Below are 23,692 nucleotides of genomic sequence, written 5' to 3'. Positions count from 1 at the left end.
ACGTCCCACGGACTGCTCGCTAAGGGCGCAACATAAAAAGGGCCACACGAGTTCACAAGTGGCACAATTTATTTACAATAGTCAAACTCGCAATGAGCACAATATACAAAATGCGGAGAAGCGCGGCTTCAGGGTAAGCTCAGGCCAAAACAACAAACAAAAGGAAACTACGCTGAAACCCTGATCGTAAAAAGGAAATAACGAAAAGACAGCCACTAACCTGGCTTCCTACACTAAACAAAACAGGAGAAAACGGGTTGAACAGAAATGGCAGCTTACCCCTACTGCTTCGGTGCTCCTATTTACAGTGGTGAACAAAAACGATCCAATAACGAAAAAACACAAAAGATCTCACCTCGAAAAAGCGGGAGTGTATCAAACTAGCGATCAAATGCATACGAGAGTGAATCGCGAGCAAACAGGTGGCGAGGAGGACCGCGGCACGAATGCTATCAATGTGACCTCAGCTCTCAGTTGACACAGTCTGACTTTTCAAACTTAGCGCCCTTTCTTCGTGGCTGATCAGCGGCGGCGACGTCGTCTGTCCATCCGGCGTCGATCAGCTTACTTCACAGTGGGAGGGGAAGCAGCCAGTTGGCAGAGGCGAGGATCTGCTGACTGTTGGCTTCTCAAAATAAAACAAAGTTAAACGGCCAGGGCTGTCACAACACACAGCTGTAAATAAACAATCATTTACACCACTTAGGACAATGGTTTCAAACTCCTTTTGGTCCGTGGGACACACTCCACAAAAATGAAATTTTCCCAACCCATTTTTCGAATAAATACAGATAGTACATATGGCTAAATATTCCTATTCACAGAATGGTTTCATTAAGCATGCAACCTTACATACTCATTTGTAACTGTACATCACATTGTCTGATTAACTCATTCACTCCCAGCCATTTTCACCAGAGCAAGGCCCTTCACTCCCGGGCGTTTTACTGGATTTTGACTGATTTTGCAAGGCCGACAGAAAATTCTGTTCTATTGCTATATAAACATGGAGCACACCCAAAGAAAGATTAGACTCTCTTCTTTTAGCAGGAAAAAAGGTAAGTTCATATCTTTTTCCATTCTTTAGAAATCAGCATTAGAATATAGACTAGTTTGAGCAATTTTCCAATTTCTGATGAAAAAACAGAAATTGAGCTTTTTGTGAAAGCATACATTTCATACATAACTTTGACTTTAACACAGCTATTTTTTTTTGCTTTAGTTACATCCTAAACATCTGAATAATGTTTTCCTTTAACAAAATATCACCAAGAACAAGACAAATAGAGCTTTTGATAGCAAAGTAACAATTTTTTTTACACATAACTAACTGAAAGATGACGCTATTGTGGCCGCGACAGCCGGGAAAACTTTTCCGTCATCGTTGTTTGTCTCAAAAAGATGATTTTTTTTTTTTTTGAGTCTCTGCGGGCTCTGCTCGCGAGCAGCACGGACTCAACAGCATCTAGTGGTCCTGCTTGTTCTGCTCGGTCATCCGCCGCCTGGTATCCATTCGGTTGTCTTCTGCCGGCTCCCCGGCTTTGCGGCCTGGCCTTTCGTTGCTGTTGAATAGGGTTGCGGGTATTACCAAATGCGCTACTGCTATCCAGTGGCCAGTTTTATTGCTTTAAAAAAGATTTTCAGCTTTGTGCTTTGGAGATAAATTGAATCACACCCCAGAGATGTCTCTTTTGAAAACAAAAACAGAAAAATATCGTAAAAGACATATAAATACGTCTTTGGGACACTGAAACAATTAAAAATAGAACGTATTTATACGTTTTTGGGAGCAAATGATTTAATGTATTAGGACACATTCAACTGGATGCTTCGGAGATTTTGAGGTCCCTGATCACGTTTCCATCCATTGCCATTAAGTCGATAAAACACAAAACTATTTTGGTTGTGGCGACTGTTAGCCATTTCTTCATGTTGTCTTCCCATGTGGTGATGATGGCAGATGGATGCGGCATACTGCCCTACAGTGGCCAGTTTTATTGCTTTAAATGGATTTTCAGCTTTGTGCTTTGGATCTCAGTTGAATTAGGACCCAGAGATGTCTTTTATGACAAAAAAACGTAAAAGACGTATAAATATGTCTTCGGGACACAGAAACAATTAAAAATAGAACATATTTATACGTTTTTGGGAGCAAATGAGTGAAAAAAAAAACAGTATCATGACATGCAACATACAGAGATACTTCTGCAGGACTATAATTAAAGTTTGTTCATGCTCAAGGCATCCATGAGTTCAGTACTTTTCCGCGCAGGCACCATGCTTCTCCCGGTGCTTTCCAAACGACGGCGTACCCGCTGAAATTTTGCACACACCTAGATGTTTCTGCACGGAGAAACATTGCGGACGAGCTACTATTGGAGGAGATTCGTAGCTGACTGAAGACATAAAAGTGAGCAAAGTGCTCCACGTACTTGCTCACAAACACGGTTTCAGCTCAAAGTGAGTATTGATGACACCCTCACAAAAGTCACAACACACCTGGTTTTATGTGTCAAAATAAAAGCATACAGTACTATTGTGTCTGTACAGTATTGATTAACTAAAATGTGCCTGTCAGGCAAAACAATCTCGTGGATCGGATTAGACCCATTGGCGGCCAATTTCCAGCCTGCGGGACATACAGTACCCTTGACACTGCTGCCTTAGGTCAATTTAGAGTTGGGACATGCAGTCAGATGAGTTTGCAGAGTCAGAGCCTCGTGAGCACCATGCAAAACAAAAGAAGTAAACAGTGGATTGAATTAAATAATTTTAAATTTCTTTCTTTTTTAATTGAATAATTTCCCTGATTTTGTAGTGCAAAATGCTTCGTTTTACATATTTATTGCATAAATACACAAAAGAGACAAAGCGCAGCTATCGGCTGCCTCACTGAGGTAGGTACTGATTTCAGTCTGTCTTCAGATTTTCTACATAATATTTTGAACACTTTTAATATGCACTCTAATTTCGATATAATACCAAAAACATGCAGGTTCAGGAGAAATTGTACGTCGGTCTGAACATGAGTGTGAATGGCTGGCGACCAGTTCAGATTGTACACAACCTCACATCCGGTCAGCTTCGATATGCTTCAGCACATCCTCAATTTTACATTAAATGATGATACCCACTGCAAAACCAGCTTTGATCCTGGGGCAATTCAAAACAGCAAAGGAAGATCATAAATACACTTATGTTTAAATGATAGTGGTACAATGGTACGCGATCTTTTCAACATCTGACGTAAAATTTGACCCGCCATTTGTTTCTACATCCGATGACATGCTCGAAATGCGACGATTTATGACAGCGATGCAGTTTCTTTGTTTTTCCACAAGACGGGCGTACGGCATATTTTCTTGTGAGAGAAAACAACAAGAAAGAAGGTTCCAAGAATGTTAGTGCAGGTGGTAAAAAAGGCAAAATGTGAAGTTTACTGTTGAAATGAAGATGGAAATGATAGAAAACTATGAGCGTGGTGTGCTTGTCCGTGAACTGGCTCGACAATACGGCTTAAGAATGTCTACGATCTCGACGGTCCTCCTCCGACCTCCGTTCGCCAGTCTTTATAAGTTAAGGTGACATTATCTTCGTCAGGTTTTTAACTATTTATTTCAGAACTTGTGCAACATAACATGCCTACTGTCCGCCGCAGCTGAACATGAAAAGTGTAAGTTAAAAAATCTTCTCTCACTCTGTTACGTCAGCCACGCGATACTTTCAGGTACACCATCACACAAAACACATTCGCCACATTAGATTCGTTACATTATTACAGGTACTGTATTATTAGTATTATTACTATTATATTATTATCCCTATTTATATTCATAATTTATTTGTTTTGCTCTGTGTAATTGCTATTTGTAATAGTACCAGCAGCATTTATTAAAGATTTAGTGTAGGTTTTTGGGCTGTGGAATGAATTAATGGATTTATAATGTATTCTTATGGGAAAATTCTGCTCGACATACGACCATTTCGACTTATAAACAAAGTCCTGGAATGAAGTAACTTCGTATGTACAGGTACCACTGTACATTGCTTCCCATTTGACAGACTGAAAATGTGTTTTAAAATGGTTATATAAATAAATAAATAAAAAAAACAACAGGAAGATTATTTTCTAACCTTTGAAAATTATATACCTATTCACTAGTATATGCATAGACAAAGTTCCTCTTGAAAACTGGGACAGTTTTATCAGATAAGTCCACATGGGAAATTCGGTTCAAAGTTTTTAGATACTTTTGTTGTGCTGCTGGATGAGAGATGTAGTTTAACGCCTCCCAACAAGACATCACATTAGATAAAGATCATCTCAGCCCAGTGGGCCTCCGTCTACATTTCGCTCGACAGCTCTCGAGCATCTCAAGCATGCAGCGGTTTTAATTTTTTATTTGCGCTCTGCAAGTACGCCAGTTGTCCCTGGGCTGCTGTCTCTCTGCCGTCCTGCGATGCGCCACTTGCTGAGATGCGTGCAGGAAAGAAGAGCCAAGAGAGCCTGGGGCCGGAGCCCTCCTTGGACCCCCAACCATTGATCCACTGGTCAGCGAGGACCTCAGGTCAGCCGTTTCCACTCAGTCTCCGCATGAAGGATTTGCCCGGCTACTGGATCATAGTTGAGGAGGCAGGATGGTTTCCTCTAACCATACCACCCTACCCCTTTTGTGTCCTGTGTAATCAGCATTAAGAAAACAGCTGCAAGGAGGAGGACTGTACGTGTACACCCGCATTTCCTCACATATAGATACATTATATCACTTACGTGTTTGTGAAAATGGGTGAAATATGTGACTGTGGTTTGTATTTCACACACACAGTATTATGCATATACAGCTCTAAGGAAAAGTATGTAAAAAATTTGATTGTACAATTTTAGAATTATTTACAAGGGCGCTGGAAGTTGTTCACCGCAGGGGTGCTGAGGATCTTTTTTAGTTTTTCCCATCCAAAACCAGCCATTTCAGTCCAAATTTGCCATGCTTGCGTCTTTTCTGCATACAAGGCGTGCACGATGGTTATACACACGCATGCAGGATAGTTTACGTACTTCTACGAGGCTACAACAAAGACAGCATTCTATTTCACCTAAGCCCCTGTCACACATACAGTCTATCACAAAAGTGAGTGCACCCCTAACATTTCTGCAGATGTTTAAGTGTATCTTTTCATGGGACATCACTGACAAAATGGCACTTTTACACAATGAAAAGTAGTCTGTGTGCAGTTTATACAATAGAGTTAATTCATTTCCCCCTCAAAATAACTCGAAATATAGCCATTAATATCTAAACCCCTGGCAACAAAAGTGAGTACACCCCTTAGAAACTACATCCCTAAATGTCCAAATTGAGTACTGCTTGTCATTTTCCCTCCAAAATGTCATGTGACTCATTACAGGAGTGCTGTCAGCATTGCTGCAGAGGGCTCACCATGTTAGTGCTCAGACCATACGACATACTCTATATCAAATTGGTGTGCATGGCTTTCATCCCAGGAAGAAGCCTCTTCTGAAGATGGTAGACAAGAAAGCCTGCAAACAGTTTGGTGATGACATGTAAACAAAGCACATGGATTATTGGAACCATGTCCTATGGTCTGATGAGACAAAGATTAATTTGTTTGGTTCCGATGGTCTCAAGCATGTGTGGCGGCGACCAGTTGAGGAGTACAAAGATAAGTGTGTCATGCCTACAGTCAAGCATGGTGGTGGGAATGACCCCCCCCCCCCCACCTCTTCAATCCCTGCAGCAATGCTGACAGCACTCCTCTAACGAGTCACATGATATTTTGGAGGGAAAATGACAAGCAGTACTCAATTTCGACATTTAAGAATGTACGTAGTTCCCATGCAGTGTACTCACCTTTGTTGCCAGGGGTTTAGATAATTAATGGCTATAGTTTGAGTTATTTTGAGGGGGAAAAAAAATTAACTCTATTTCAAAAGCTGCACACAGACTACTATTACATATTAATGGCTATATTTTGAGTTATTTTCAGGGGGGAAAAAATTAACTCTATTTTAAAAGTTGCACACAGACTACTTTTCATTGTGTCAAAGTTTCATTTTGTCAGCGTTGTCCCATGAAAAGATATACTCAAATATTTGCAGAAATGCGGGGGGGGTATTCACTTTTGTCATACACTGTACCTAAACACCATTAAAATCCCTGGATTTAAACAGGTAGCCCTTATGTGTGAAAGAAATGTCCCGGGTTGGCTGACACGGAGATGACTCGGTCATTTACCAAGTCGCGTCTTAGTATAATGTCCAAAACTTTCCCGGGAAGCGGTATGTGTGAAAGCAGGCGTTTAATTCCCGGGTCACAGAGTGATGGCCAACGACGTAAATATCATGGCGGGCCGATCGTCATTTCCTCTTTCTCCGCAATTATCAACATGGCAAACTGGAAATAGCAAAATTAAACAGAAAACATAATGAAATTAAATTGCTACTGGGTCGTAGAGCCAAGGAAAAGAGTCCATCGTCCATCGGTGGAAATGTGTGGTTTATTTTGTTGCCGATGCTGACCAAAAATGACATAATGTCCGGTTTATAAAATCGCGCCAGCAGCCCTGCCCGCTCATACTGTGCCGAGTCAGCAACATGGGACAAGTCTGTGAAAGTGTTCAACTCATATTTTTCCTGGGCAGGGTTGTTAATAACGGCGTTAGAGTATAACAGCATTACTAACGGCGTTATTTTTTTCAGTAGTGAGTAATCGAATTAATTACGACAGACAGACACTGGTGCGTTAGCACATGTATAGAGAACTAGATGCAAAATGATTGACGGCGTTAGTAAACAGGCGCCATCTTAAAGCAGTAGACTTCTTAGGAAGGCTCTGTTGTAGAGAACCTTCCTTGTGTACCTAAGTAACTTTTTATCTAAAATACTCCTAAATAGGAACAATTTTGACTTTAATCTATCTTTAAATGATGAAACAGTTTTACAACTTTCACATGTCGAAAGTAGACAGAAGGGAACTAATGCAATAACGGGAACAATTTCAACAACTTTAACGGTTGATTCACAACATTCCAAACATAGCAAAGGGTACTATGTTTTTTTTTTTTTTTTTGGGGAATACAAAATAAGTAAATAAATAAAACAAAACATGAAAGGTAACACCAATTACTTTGCCAAGTAAATAATTACTCTTACATTCAGGTAACTGAGTTACTAACTGAATTACTTTTTTGGATAAGTCATTTGTAACTGTAATTCATTACTTTTTAAAAGTAAGATTAAGAACACTGTTCCTTGGATAGCTCTCCATGTTTGAAAGCAATGACAAGGGTAAATCCCGCGTCACTTTGCTTGGGAATTTTCTGGGACATAAGTCTGAAAGGGCCTCAACAGTGTGTGGAGTTTTTCTATTGAAAATAAAAGCGACCGTGTATTATAATGCAAATCCCCGCAGCTAGACGGCGCAATGCCACACGAAAGCTAATATGGCCAAAAGCCTCAATTTAACATCCCTTTTTCACAACGCTAAAATAAATTGCGCACGAATATCCAAAAGCGCTCTGCGAGGCGAGAGTTCAGGAGCAACAACAAGCAGTAATATGGCTACAATGCAAGCATGTCTTACCTATTTGAAAACACCAAAAGACAATCATCTTCATTTTTGACCTCGAATTGAATTTTAGAAAATTTTGCTGTTTTTGTTAAGAAAAAAATTGCTAATTCGTTTTGTGCCATGCTAACGCCTCCTCTGTCAACAGTTTATTTTTCCGTTCCAGCAGCTCATTCTTCAAAGTGACCAGCAAGCAAGCAATGTGTAAGGTGGTGTTATTAAAAAAAAAAAAAAAAAAAAAAAAAAAAATTACATATATATTTTTTATGGATGGATGGATATTTTTAAGTTTTAAATACACTATTTATTTATTTATTTATTTATTTATTGGATTATTTGTTTATTTATTTTCAACAACAACAATACCAACAACAATAAAAAAGAATGCCCCAAAATACTTTTTTTCCTCCCCAACACCGGGGGTTGCTTCCCACCCCACTGATTGTTAACCTGTGTCAAGTAGCAAAGGGTAATCTCGTAGACTAGTTCTTATATCAACCCAGTGTCAGATTATCAGACTGATAAAAAGTACAAGTACTGGTGCCACTATCCTTAGGTGGTTGTCATGCAAAAATGACTGCAAGAGGTAAAGATAAATAACCTGGAGTGATAACCAGAGACTTACAGAAATCTCTGGTACATGTCAATATCTCTAAAGACACATCTCCAACAAAACATTAAACCAAATTGCCTCCCATTGGCGCTTACCACAAATATAACCACCGCTGGCCAAGGGAACATTGTTCCACGTTCAAAGTTGGCAAAGAAAGCACCTGAATGTTCCACATCAAGCCAACCGTTGACTGGGACAGATGACAACAACTTTGATGTATTTTTGGAAGGAACACACGACACTATTTGTTGAGGAGAAAAACGCTCAGTCCCATTATCCAAACCTCATCCAACCTGTGAGGTATGTAACAGAGAGCATAGTGCTTATGGACTGATTTACTGCTCAGAGTCTTGACCTACTACTGACATCAATGAATTTATCTAGATATTTTGCTGGCAAAATTAAGACTACCATATTTTTCGGACTACAAGTCGCACCTGAGTATAAGTTGCACCAGCCATAAAATGCCCAACGAAGAGAAGAAAACATATATAAGTCGCACCGGAGTATAAGTTGCATTTTTGGGGGAAATTTACTTGATAAAACCCAATACATAAAACAGATATGTCATCTTGAAAGGCAATTTAATACAAAAATACAATAGAGAACAACATGCTGAATAAGTGTACAGTGTACAGTGCATGAACAACAAAATGCGAACATACTGTCCTCACCAGGAAGCTACGGCTCGGTCCTGGCTATACAGCGAGCTAAACTCCCAAATGACGATGCTGGACGTCCGTATAATTTGATGAATCAATTTTGTCCACGATACCAAACAGGTTCGCATCAACGTAAATAAATGATAATTAGGTGCTATTACAGCAATGACACAAACGGTTAGAATGCGTTCGCTAGCATTAGCACATCGTTCAAACAACCACACAACTGGCTCTAAGTGTCCGATCGCGGGTGGAAAACACACAGCAACAACAGAAAAGATGATCCACACAGGCGTTGCCTCTGTAGAGATATTTTACAAGCATAAACAATGAACGTAGGTTCGCAGCCGTCTCTCTCTCCCTCTCTCTCTCGCCCACTCACTGCGTAGCTATCCGACTTCTTTTGGCGTGTGAGCACTCTTCTTCGCGTAAACAAGTGCGAGTGCACCCTCACATGGGCGTGAAAGTGCCACAAACTAAAAGAATGCATTTCAATATAAAAAAGTCAATGATACAATTGAACGCACATTGCCAAAGGCAGAAAACGCGAACGTGGCCATAGCTATTAAGAGTTATTCAGATAACTATAGCATGAAGAACATGCTAACAAGTTTACCGAACTATCAGTGTCACTCCAAAACACCAAAATAACATTTGAAATGATATCATAATGTGTTAACAATTTCACACACTCCTGGGTATAAGTCGCACCCCCAGCCAAACTATGAAAAAACTGCAACTTATAGTCCGTAAAATATGGTACTAGGACTCAGATCAGTATCAACAAGTAGCAATAAATCCCATACTATGTGAAGCCAACCATGTGAAAGACTACGCTATGAACTTCACTCAATTTACGCCTCTGCTGTATTTCTCACGTTCACATTCATGAACCAGAGATAGGGACTTAGCCGTCAGTATTTATTTTGGACCAGTAAATTATACAATGACTTTGGGTGGCGTGTTAATGCGAGACAATGTTCGGTGTGGCACAACACTGGATTCCACCATCTGACTAATTACCGCAGCGCAAGATCCAATCAGCCTCCAGAGAACCTGCGAGGACCATGAGCACTGCCTCCCGTTCAAGAGGAGGAGCCCGCACTCATTGTTTCAGCCAGTAATCATAATTTGAATAATTTTCTCTCATTTTCCACATCCAAACAGAGATTTCAGGAAACAAAACGCTCAAAGCTCCATCTACCACACCAACAAATTCAAAGGCCGAACAGAGCCGCCTCACTGCTGTCTAAAAACAAACCTCTGCAGCTGCTGGTGTGTTCAAGGCCGCAAAATGTATGAAATCAGGCACTGGTTAAAAACTACAATTACAGGTGATACTTGTCTTGAAATCATAGGGGACCCTTTTTTTTGTAAAGGAAAATTGTTCTAATTAGTGGTTTGGCGAGTGGTGGAGAGGATGGTTTGCAAGACATTGCAAGTCTTTTAGTGTGTACACTCTGGTGGTGGGGGGGACGTAAACAGCTGCACCTGCTGCTGCGGCGCACGCTGCCACTGTTAATGATATCGGATGATATCATTAGGCAAAATGCTCATAAACAGATGTTGGAGGTGCCACAGACACGGCGTCAGCTGAGCCACTTTCCATTCGTGTGAGCGTATTATTTATACAGGGCAGCTCAGTTTGTTGTGTTAATGACCCCTCTGTCGTTAACAGGATGTGAGGAAGAAGATGGGGTAGGGGGGTTGGTGCAGTCAAACAGCACCTCAGAGCCATTGAGAAACCCTTGGAGCCTAATCGGAGCAATGAAGAGCTGTCGGGAGTCACCTGCGCTACCATCAAGTCAAATATAATGCTAATGTGCAGCTAAAATGAATAGAACATGAGTCATGAGGAAGCTTACGGGAGATGAATATAGTTAAAAAAAATTCTGTTAGGTAGGGACACCAAACGTCCTCTTTTGCCCGGACATGTCCACTTTTCACGTCTTGTCTGTGGCGTCCGGCCGGGTTTTATAAATTCATGAAAATGTCCGGTCCAATTAGCGTGTGTTGAAATTGACTAACACTTTGCATAGAATACTACGGAACTGTGCTCCCTGTGACGAGTTCCCAGAGAGCCTGCCCAGTTGTTAAGAGTTTTTTATGATCAATACATATATAAGTAAGTGCTCATGTACCCAATAGAGTAATTAAGTCGAAAATACCCTTATTCTACTTTGGATACAAATTTGCGCATGCGTGCTTAGTCACAGACTGGCTTTATCATGGCGTTAACTGTCAATGCTCCTCATTCTCATTCTCACAAGCAAACTCACAGGCTATAGGTACACTTCCTAAACTTACTTATTGGCAAGTGTTGACTTCTATCGGAGCTTTGTACTGGCGTGTTCTGTAAAATCCCGTTTGGTGTTGCATCATTGCGCTGCCGATGGTTTTAAACTTTTATGGCAATGTTTATTTTGCCTCGGGTACCGGTGCTCACTAATAGAGCAGCTATCAGTGAGCTAAGTGAGCTAGGCATTATGGAAAATGTAGTTTTGACCTGCTGCATTTGTAAACGTGCTGCCTGAATATTTTGTAAACGTGCTGGTTGAATAGTTTGTCATTTTATCCCGGTTATGATTTGCGTTCAATCTAGAACATTGAATGAGAATAATAATTGAGATGGAATAACAATTTGTCAATGACAACTGTCGTGATAGTAATTTATGAAAATGTTTAGTTGGCACATAGCCTGTGTGTGTATTGACTGGACTACATTTCCATGGGTCTGCATTATATTAATTTTTTCTTTTTTTTTTTTAATCATTATTTAGTTAGTGTTGTTTTTTATTTTTTATTTTTTAAATTTTTTAGTGCGTTTTTATTGTTTGATTATTTTTTTTTATTTTTTTCGGAAGAATAAAGCCTGTTGAGCAACCTCACTGAATTTGAATTGTTTTTTTGGTTATATACTATATGCCAATACATATATGGCGGAAAACACAGACAAGGCTGAAAAAGCAGTTTCTGCTCTTGCACCCCTCTTCAAAATAAACTGCTGTATTTTAAGCCAAACGAACTGTTGTGTTTGATAGAGCAATATGTCTATATGATGCCATAGCAGATTGATGGTGCAATAAGCCCCCGAACTATTTTTAATTTCTCTGTTTTACCCTGGAAACCCCTGTTTACAGACGTCGGGCAACCGCTTTTGTTTCAACCTAGCCATAAAAAGAAGGTAAGTAATCGTATTTATTATTGGAATTGTCTGTCATTTTTACCTTATAATCATGTCTAATATTTAGCAAAAAAAAAATGGCTTTATAAAATTATTCACTCGCATATTTTAAACTTTTAAACAAATTACTTCACAATGAAAAAATGGGCGTCTGTAAAAAAGTTACGGATATCTACCTTATAACTATCGCTTTATTGTATTTTTTTCGTTACTGTCGCATTTTTCCCAATATTTTAGATGATAAATAATCGATCCAAACAAAGAAAAATTGGAAAAAAAAACCTTTAAAAGGGTAAATATATGAAAATGAAAATCTCGATTACTCCTTGATGTCTGCGATTTCTGCATTGCGACACTTGTTATATTACCATGTTTCACCCATAAAATCCCCCCAAAATCCAGCTATGGCCATTCACAGCTGTGTCTTGAAACTCGGTGATACATGCTACATGGAGTTTTTGGATCGAAACAAGGTAAGTACTCGATAATAACTCGTTAAAGTCGTGGCGTCTTTAATTCTGCTCTCGCGTGCTCTCACCTCCACATAGGGTTTTGCTGTTAATTTTTTTTTTTTTAAATGCCCTCTTGCTCAAAAATTTTCTTTCCATAGAAAGTTGAGATTTTAAGTTTTCCAATGATGTATCACACATGCATATCGGACAATTTTGAAAGTTGGCCAAATTGGGGATCTAAGAGCGGAACTTCAAGTCACCTGAGTGTTTTCTGCCATATATACATATATATATATATATTTTTTAATTTTTCAAAAACTGAATTTTTCTATCCACACGGAGGAGGCACACTTTAAATATAATAAAGTCATACAGGCACCTTTGATTGAACTTCAGTAAAATTCAAGTATCTCAAGACCGGGCCGAGTGTCCGCTTTTTTGGGAAATCAAAATATGGTCACCCTATGTTAGGGTTGTGTGTGCTTGTGCGGTAGTATGGGATTTGTGTTGGATTTGTGTTTTCCTTTAGGGGATTGAAAGTCTTTTCGGTTAGAATGTGTCAGGTGTAACTTAAAGGAATTCAACTTTTATTCACTTACACTGGCAATGACAGCCAACCATTTGATATAGAGAAACACAGTAGAATTCAAGAAATAAGTAATTGGCAAAGTTTCAAAATGTCCCCTTCCTTTCCTTTCCTCTCCTTGTTTTCTATAAGTCATTAGGTCTTCATTTTTGGTAAAATACATGCTAAAAGTCATTTATCCACTTTATTAGTCAGTGATATATATTTGGCTCAATCACTGGGTAAAACTATGTTAATGATTAGATTTATCTCATATCCTACTGGGAAATAGTGTTTTGGTATTCTTTGATTAGGATTTACATTGTGTTTGTTGAATGAGCAAAATGCCAAAAACTGAAGTTCCACCGTGTTCAACTGAAGGGAAGCAAAGTCAAATCAGTGTTGAACTCTTATAAAGAGTACAATTCAATAAAAATATGTCTCTCATTTTGCTGAAAGATGCAGCAAGACAATTAGATGGCACAGCCCCAGAAATCTAGTAACAGGTAAAGCCTGAGTTATGCTCCCGTGTTGCGGTGACGGCGCAGCGACTACGGCGTCATTCGACATTCGATGGTTCTCCGGCCACGTGACGCGTTGCTCTGTAATTCACCGTCAAGCCACTATAGGGGTGTTGCGTTATGTTTGTACGGTTTTGGGGCATGCTTGTTGACTTCCTCTTGTCTAGTTTAACGGAGAAAAAATAAACAATATAAGATGGAACGCTTGAGTACGGATCTTCGGCGCAGGCAATGCAGAAGACGGTTTCGAGGTGGTCTGTCTTACTTTTGATGCCGCATAGAGAGTTCTAGCCTCGGGTGAAACCCAGCTAGCTGTGGCGGCTAGCTTCAAACTGGTGTGGAGCACTGCGTCCAGCGTTTTGCCGAGGTCTGCAAAGCCCTCCTGCCCGATTTGTGTGCTGTGTCCTACAACCAGCCAGTGGCAAGCCATAGCAGATTTCTGGCGTCTATTGAACTTCCCAAACTGCGTTGGAAGCCTTGATGTTAACGTTATCGTAAAAGCACCAAGGCACTCTCAATCAGTGATTATGTATCGTGTGTGAACTGTCAGTTGTTAAAAATTAAACATCAAAACAATTCTTTTGACACCAAACCTTCATATACTTGAAGTGTGACACGTAAATAAATCCCAGACTCACAGCAAACATATCTACACAATAAATGATGAAGTAAACCAACCAAAAATATGACATAAAGTGATAAAAAGCTGGCAGTTTTTGACCGACTGGGCCGACCGCTTCGTGTGGCCACTCGATTCCGAACACACACGTCTCGGTGATTCTTCCATTTTTTTATTCACTCGCTGACCTTGCCATTTGGCAATCTTTATGAGGTATTGACGACACTTGCTCTTCGATGATACTCCGTCGGATTGGTCCATTTTTGCATGTAGAAAAATAATGTTTTACAATGGAGGTGATTTCGCACTGAACCAAACGACAGTCTGAGTGGACCAATCACAGTCTATTTCCCCCCGTCATATGCGTTGACGTGATGCTAGGGTTTGAAAAATCAATGGGTACACGTCAGGCTACGGCGCAGGGTCTTCGTTGACGCCGCAGGTCTGACGCGGAAGCATAACTCGGACTTAAGCGTGCTTACCTGGAAGCCGCTTTTTCTTGAAATGAAGTATGATGTTTAAAAATAGTTTTCCATTTGTCATAGACAGGCTCATATACAAAATAACTGGGTTCAGGTGCAGCGCAAAGTTTGAAAAGTACATACAGTGTCGAGAGCTGTAAATAAACATTCTTGAAAAGGACACAACTTGTACTAGGTATCAGAACAGTAGAGCCAGAAGGGGAGAGTGAGGACACTCACTGACTTTAAACAGCCCTTGTACACGTGTTCAGAGATTTATGTAAAAGGTTAACATCCTAGTGTTATTCTGCTCAGGCTCAGCAATACCCCCTGTTGTATATCCTACCTCCCTGACCGAAAGAGGGGGAACAAGCGCCCATTTCCATGCCACCATTATGCTCATTTATCCTGTCAAGAGAATGACAGGCCGCTTGACTCTTCCCCAGATACAACCATTAGGTAACGCTGTCATCTAACCAGCAGCCATTCTGGCGCTCCCTAAAACCCCCTAATTATTTCCTTCACCAGAGACAAGCAGCGGCAGCTAGGTAATTTTTAACCTTTCACGTGCACCTGGGGAACTCTCCTCCGGGGAGCCAGGTGCCTGCGTGGCATTCAGTCATCAAAACATGACCTTTTATGGCCGTTCAGAGAGCAGTTGGCACCGGGTACCATGCACTGGCTAATGCTAATGTTGATGACTAATTTATGCATGTGCAGGAAGTTTAGTGGAGCAACAATGTGACGGAGCGACGAGGGGGTCGCGGTAAGAAGAGGTGCTGCAATACAGACACCCGCTGGCTTGGTGGGAAAGGGAATTGATGGGCTAATTATGTTGCAGGGAATACATTCAGCGTGACCGGCGAGCCTTTTTAGAATTTGTAGAGTGCACACTGCCTAACGTGGCTGACCTTTACTCGTTAGAACCCAAATTGTGGGAGACAAGAGAGCATGCGAGATGTGTGAATATTCTATGACCTCATTGGAACCTTTCTTCAGTGGCAAATGACCACCTGAAACTTTCCAGCCAGCAATTGATGGGTGACGACGAAAAGCAGCTAATTTCATATTTATGTGTCTATTTTTGCTGCTGCAGAACTGTACTTTTTGCGTGTAAGACAACAATTTGTAGACCTGGTTGTTCGTTGTGAGTGGCAGTTTAGCTTTCAATAATTAGCAGTAGTTAAGAAACACTTTATATTTGTCATTAAGGCTATGTCTACATTAGGACAGATAATTTTCTCCAGGGTATTTTGCTGACTATTTTTATACCTGTCCACACTTACATTAAAGGTGCGTTTAAGGCCTCCTGCTTCTGTAAGGTACGCCTGAATTTGTGCAAACTACGCATGCGTAGAAAGGAGCAGCCTCATATGTTACATCATCGCCCACGTGGTTTACCTCTGAACTGGAAACTCATTACCCTTCTAGACTGTCATTATTTTGTGATCACTGTTTTTTTCGTGAACGCAATTGAACGCATCACGCAGGAGCAAGACTGAAGGGAGAGCACACTCGGCTATTAAAAACTCATTCACTCCCAGCCATTTTCACCGGAGCAAGGCCCTTTGCTCCCAGGCGTTTTACTGGGTTTTGATTGATTTTGCAAGGCCCACAGAAAATTTTGTTCTATTGCTATATAAACATGGAACCTACCAAAAGAAAGATTAGACTCTCTTCTTTCAGCAGAAAAAAAACATTAGTTCATATCTTTTTCCATTCTTTAGAAATCAGCATTAGAAAATAGCTTAGTTTGAGCAATTTTCCAATTTCTGATGAAAAAACGGAGAAATTGAGCTTTTTGTGAAAACATACATTTCAAACATAACTTTGACTTATATACACAGCTATTTTTTTTGCTTTAGTTACATCCCAAATATCTGAATAATGTTTTCCTTTTACAAAATAAGATAAACAACAAGATAAATAGAGCTTTTGATAGCAAAGTAACAATTTATTTACACATAAGTAACTGAAAGATGACGCTGTTCTGGCCGTGACAGCCGGTTTTCCCTCATCGCCGTCTGTCTCATAAAGATGATTTTTTCTTCTTTTTTTTTAGTCTCTGCGGGCTCTGCTCGCGAGCAGCACGGACTCAAAGGCATCGTCTGCTGCACTAGTGGTCCCGGTCGTTCTGCTCAGTCGTCCAGCGCCTGGCATCCCGGGCGTCCTACCGGTTGTTCTGCTCGGTCGTCCGCCGCCTGGCATCCATTCGGTCGTCTTCTGCCGTCGCCCGGCTTGGCCGTTCGTTGCCATTGAATCGGGTTCCGGGTCTTACCGCTACTGCCCTCCAGTGGTCAGTTGTATTGCTTAAAAATGGATTTTCAGCTTTGTGCTTTGGCGCTAAATTGAATCAGAACCCAAAGATGTTTTTTTGGGAAAAACAAACAAACAAAAAAACGTAAAAGACATATAAATGGGGACACTGAAATATTAAAAATAGAATGTATTTATACGTTTTTTCGGGTGCAAATGAGTTAAGAGCAGTCGCCGTGTTGTGATTGAAATAAGCCTGTCATCAATACTTGGGATTTTACAATCGATGCTCAGTTGCGCTCTCACCTCTTGGAAAATAACAAAAAGAAGCATATAGTGTGGCGCTGCATGTATTTCCTGGAGCCGCAACCAGGAGTGCTTGTGCATAACAGTGGTGATCCTGGAAGTGGTGACAGTTTTGACAGGCAGAAATGTCATGGAAAAAAACTGATCGTGCGCTTCTTTGACTGGGGGTACCACGCAGGTCCCTTTTCGGGGTTTCATTTTCCCATACGCATTTTTATATAATCATGTTCGGTCGGCATTGAGTTGGTAGAGGCCAGCCCAGTAGCTGGCTGATCGGAGACAACGCGGGAGACTAGCTTTGTCAAAAACGCTCATCTCTGTGTCATCTGCGATGGGAGGACCACAAAAGGGCAAAGAATTGAAGCATATTATTGAGACGCAGTTTGAAGGTTCACGAAAAATGTGTGGAAAAGAAAAAAGGAGCAGGAATGCCATGTTGTGATCGTCCGCCTCGATTGTTTATGATGCTGTCATGCTGCACTACAAATGGCGACGGCATGATGTAACTTCCTTAGTATCCGATTGTTGTACCGAGACAGCAGTCAATATTAAGCGGCACGTAATTGTACCGGCCTACATCATCCGTCTAACAACTTATCCAAAAAATAGGCATACAAGTGTAGCCGACCTGCCGTATAGTCCAACTAATTACATGTTTGAGGCCATTATCCGTCCTGGTGTAGACATAGCCTAAGCCTATGCTTCTACTACTTTGCATTCCTGATGTAATCGATGGTGTGTATGGATTAGAAGAAACAAGCAAACATGTTTTTCCCGCCTGCCGAGGGGATATGGATGCGAGGGAAGGAACGAGCTCCTCGTGCGCTGTCAGCCTGAGAGCGATGGCGAAGGGAGAACAGACATTTATGCGCGTGCATTAAATAAACGCAGTGTGGCCTCAGGCTTCCTGCCGAGCTGACTTCATGTTTATGGTCTTCTCCAAATTCCTGCAAGTGCATCAATTCTTATTATGGCAAAGTGTTTTTGTGCAAGCAGACAAATGGAGGAGCGGTGCCGAACCGAGCTAATCGAATCAACGCCAAATGATGACGTGATTCAGCTTGAAGAAACTAATTGGGATGAATCCTCTGATCAACTCTTTGTTCATCATTTTGCATTCCATGTGAGGTTACAGCGAGATGTTTGCCTCCGAGCAAGGCAGTGCAATAAAACACAAGTAAACACAAAGGAAGACGGATCTAAGACGCCCCACAATGGTGCCTCCATTAGTGATTTATTCTACACTTTAATCGCATGCTCAAGCCGCCCGGCCGTCATTAAGCTGTGAAATGAGTCGTTCTGTCAGCGCTCACCTGAGTGCTGCACATTCAACATGAATAATTAATAAACGTCGCTGCAGCTTTAATAACAAGCTTTATGTTTCTTGTTTCCCCTCCTCTGTCACTCCTCTTGCTCCTCGGGAACACAGGCCTCCTCCACTCCTCCTCTTCCTCCTCCTGCTGCCACGAGATGAATGAGACGTGAGCCACCCAGGGGTGATCAGGCGGCCACAAGCCCTCGTCATCTGTCTCGCCGTGCTGCCAGGCACACGGAGGGAGGAAGAGCAGGAGAGCCAGGGTTCTTTCTTCATCTTGCCTTCCGTGCCTGGCTGGGAACCCAGTCAGAGGTGAGAAGGAGCTGCAGGCAGTTCGCCATCCTGCCAGATGCCCCTAGGCTCCAGATAAACTTCCATACGTCCATATTTATTTAATGTGGAGAGGAGGTAAGAGAGGAAGAGTGGCAGACTGGCTCCTCGAGAGGAGGGAGACAGCAAACTTCGCTACATATGGAGTGCTTCTTACAACTAATCAGCAGACTGTTGGACATTGCGGCCACAGGCGCCAGGTTGGCGAGCATGGCGCCCAGGTCTTTGCTGCAGGCTGCACAGGTTGGCCTCCACTCTGCTGGGGAGCAGATGGCGAGCCAAAGCTTGTAGTCACACTTACCTTCCCACTAAATCCCAAATCCCTCCGTGGACGCTCCTCCAAGGCAGTTTCTTGGAGGCAGAAATGGGGGTTACAATCTGGACTACCACCGTGCTGCCAAAACACTCACAACACAGAAATGCAAATCAACTTATTTGTGTTGTCTGCCCGCCAAGGCGGCGCTTCTTTGCAAGTAATTAAGACACCTTGAAAAGTGTTTGAATAAGATCAATAATTGCATGTAACAATGGTGAGAAAAAGAACAGCAGAAGGACGCACACGTGTGATGTCTTTTCTTCCTGCTTCAAACAATGGACGGCCCATCACCTCACACGAGTTGGCTGCCACAAAAGTCCAACGCTGAAGCACTGTTGGGGACCACAAAGTGTTCAGAAGTGATGTGCGCACATAATCGCATGCACACATTTTTACAGTGAGCTGGTGTAAGCATCGTTGTGTGGTTTGCAGATGCGGATACACAATAAGTCAGGTGAGGCTGTATAAACATGTTGAATGTGTTTAAAAGATCAAGTAACACATTTGACTCATTTTAGCCTGAAAGTTTATAAGCTCAACTGTGTATATTAGAGCAGAATTCATTTGGTTTATGCAGAGAAATAGACAAGGGCCCCTATTATTTACATCCGTAAACTAACTAGGCGAGCACATCTTTTTTAAGGACTGTTTTTGCTAAAATTCCAAGATGTTCTTTTGCTTGACATGTTTGCAGGAATATCTAAATTTCCTTTCCAAGTAAATATAGCCAATTTCCAGCAACACCGACAGGCTTTCAGGCCTCTGGGACCAGCCAGGCGAAACAAACGACCTCCCCGCTATCGGACCAGATGTCCTTGCTGGGATGGGTTCAGATGGTCCCAGCGAGCAGTGAGGGAAAGGTCAGAGTCACACGGTGGGTTAAACTGGACCCATCACGCAAACTGGCACTGGCTGAAGTCGGCGCCGGTCAGTGGGGATTATTTCAATTAGGTCTCACGCTGGTTTAATGCGGGATTACAACTGGGCTCAGAGCGGCAGGACACATCTGAATGGCCCGTACGGTTGGCCAGGCGGCTCTGTGGGATTACATGGTTAGAATATGACAAAATGGCATGTTGGGAAATGGGCATACCAAATCCTGCAAAACATTTTTTCATATTCGGTACTGTGTGCACTAAAAGAAAAAGACAAAACCTGCCATACCTGGAGGGAGTTTTTGCATTTAAGAAAGGATTTTAATTGACAAAAACTCCATTTATTAATTGGTTTTGTGAAAACACACACACATGCACACACACACACACTAATTTTCAATTGTGTAATTTGAGTGTAATAACACTTTGGAAAGTCTTGGAAAAAAACAACAACTGGCTTTGTCATGACATTCTACCTGTCATCTGTGGGATGCTGAACTTGACAAGCTTGTTTTCCTGTTCATGTTGCCATCTGTCAGGGCAGCCTTTTCATATCCCTCCTATACTTCAGCGCCCAATTGGCTGGTGCAAGACCAGAGTGGGCGGGGTCTTACTGCTTAGGCACAGACAAAACAGATCTAAAACAACTGCAGAATTCAGTCAGCAAAATACTTAGACAAGGATAATCGTGGATTTTATTTTGTCCCAACGGTGACGAATGATATGCAATTTTCCTTTTCCTTTTTACATTTTTTAAATAAGATTTTCCGGCAACAATATTGTTTACTTTGACGTGTGTTAAAAGTGAGTTTCCCTATGCATCCTTTTACCGCTGATAACTGGACATGTTTACACCTGAACTGCATTTTCACACTCCCAGTAGCATTTGATAAATAGTTTTATTCCTTCAAAGTTTAGTCAGTCAATGGGTTTAATCTACAAAGAAACCCATAGACAATTTGGTTGCCAGCTGCTGGGGAATGTATGCATTTTTCTGGGACACCCAATATATAAATTACCAGATTCAGAACAATTAAGGAACTATGTTTAAATAATACACTTCATTGGTCCTCGACACATATCAAAGGGTGTTTGATAAATCTCTTCTTCTGTCAGCTTCACAGGTGCTGGGTGGAGTTTGTTGGCGTCCTGCCCTGTGCTGTCCTGTCGCTGGTCCTGGCCCCGGGGTTTTCAGCTTGGGCTTGTCTGATTGGATATGTTCGTGTGTGGGTCCCATCGGGCGCTCGGTGGTCATGCGGGCGGGTGAGGGGTGTATGCAGCGGCCACAGTTCACTCTCGTGTCGGCGCTGCCAGAGCCGTGTCTCCTTGAACCGGGTACCGGGGAGGTGCTCCCTGATGTAATACCGTGCACCCCTCCTGGCCCGGGGGTGGATTGAGGCGGTTGCGCCTCAGTCCCCTTGGTCTGTCTCCATGTCAGTCTCTCCAGACCGCGGCGGCTGCGGCTGCCCTCCTGCCGGTGGGGTCGAGTTGGGACGGGGCCATACAGTCCCGGCCCGGCTTCCCCCTGATTTTAATGCATCACACACCAAGGTTGTGGGATGGATGGGACCTGTTAGGGGGGGTGCTCACGGTCACCTCCTCACGGCAGGCCCAGCCATTCCCGCACCTTTTTTAACGCACCACACACATCAAACGCACAGGTGCGTCCCCTCTTCCCATCCCTGAAGGCTGGTCGATGGGGGCGTGGGTGGCCTGGGGGACCACCCTGGATCCCGAGTGGGTGACGATGGCTCCTTTGCTGGGCTGCGGGAGGAGGCATTGGGTGCGCTGACACTTAGACTTCCATTCTCCGTGTCAAACAGCATAACAGGACAGGTTTAAAAAAAAAAAAAAAAAGTGAGTTTCCCTGTTGATGTCTGGTATATGTTAAATGTTTAATGATTATGACCAAAAATTTTGTTGTATTTGAGTAACCCCAACCCATGTTGTTGCATCATGATGTGAAGCAGAACCTATCCTATGTTATGCTAACTAGCCTATTTCAATCCCATTAATCCCGTCGGTCAAAAGCTAGTTCACCCCAAGAACAAAATTCTGATTAGCAAACGTGTTGATAAGCAAATTGTACCACTACATTGGAGAGACTAAGGCTAGGTTCATACTGCAGGTCTTAATGCACAAATCCGATTTTTTTTCATGTTTTCTGACTCGAGTGAAACATTCATTTGATGGTATGAATGGGACTGGTCGGATAAAAGTGGACCATTTCATATCTGATTTGGGTCACTTGTGTGTGGGTAAAATCCGATCTCGGCCACAGTTATCCAGAATGTGGCTGCGGTCGGAACTGTCAATGTCATGTTCTGCTGCTGGTTGGATTGTGTTTTTGTTGCAGACCTGGTCGTGGTGGGCGTGTCCGACGTCTCACCTGAATCCAATGCCGGCTCATCAACACGGCATTTAAGCACTGGTGATCTCTGAGAAGGCTGCCGAGATATTACTCTTGCTGGTCGCCATTAGACTTCCTTGCATTTCGAGTAACTTGCTATTTTGGTAATTTCGCCCCCTCCGTGGGTTTTGGTCGCCTGTGACTTTAGTTTTGTATGCCTCTACCTTGTGCAGGTATGTGAGTGTATTTTGGTTGTTTTATTGGCTCTGCCTAGCACCTTGGTTTACCTTCGCGTTTGTATATTGATCCCCGTCAACCTCCTGTCATGGACCCGTTTTGTTATTTCCCCTTTTTGCCGCGATCGCGTGTTTTTTGTTTTGTATTTAATAAACCCTTGTACGCTTCCTTCAGTCGTCTGTTGTGAGGTCCAACCTTGTTTCCGCGTTCGCGGACCCTAACAGTCAACCCAGATAGCAAAACATAACTGGAGCGGACAGGGGCCATATGTACTGCAAATTTTGGCCCAACTTCGTAAAATGGATCCGTCCCAGTGTCTTTTTAAACAATGGCCCAAACTTAGTAAGGAGTCACTTGCCGGATCAGCAATCAGTTTTGGGCCAGAACTGGTCCAAAGTAGCAGACACAACATTAATGTATGGCCCGGACATGGCACACCTTACCCAATCTGGGCCAGATTTGTATCAAAACCATTTTCAGTATTAAATTTGGGGTCCATCTTGTTCAATGTATCATACTGTAATGTCACGTGTTAATATTGCAAATTAAATTTGTCTATTAAAAGCAATATAAGACAATAGTTATTTTTTATGCCATTTATTGTGCACCATACAACAACATAACCATACAACACTGTTTTTTTCACAAAATATTTTAATTGGAACAAGCAATTCCACAATAAAGATGACCCATTTTTAGACTGTATTTGTTAAGGTTTTAGGGTAACGGGGGACCTATTTCATTGACGGTGAAAGGGAGTAGTAGATAGTGTCCGAAGAATCCGGTGGGCAGTTTGGTGATAGAACAGGTGAACGGGCAGGCAGGCGTTTTGTGAGGCAAGCAGTACAGGATCTAGGGGGGAAAAACACAAACATGAGCTCAGTACTAGGATTACAAGATTCTTTGTTAGCTGAAAGTCACAAACCTGTAGGTGAGTTGTTGATCTGGCAATGATGTGAGGCCAAGGACCGGTTTATGTATGTTGCTTACATGTTGTTTGATCAGTAGCACCTGGTACCAGGCTCACTCATCTGCGCAATCAAG

Source organism: Corythoichthys intestinalis, chromosome 2, assembly GCF_030265065.1.
Source record: "Corythoichthys intestinalis isolate RoL2023-P3 chromosome 2, ASM3026506v1, whole genome shotgun sequence".
Taxonomy (NCBI): domain Eukaryota; kingdom Metazoa; phylum Chordata; class Actinopteri; order Syngnathiformes; family Syngnathidae; genus Corythoichthys; species Corythoichthys intestinalis.
The sequence above is the reverse complement of the archived record's forward strand: the minus strand, read 5'-3'. Positions refer to the sequence as shown.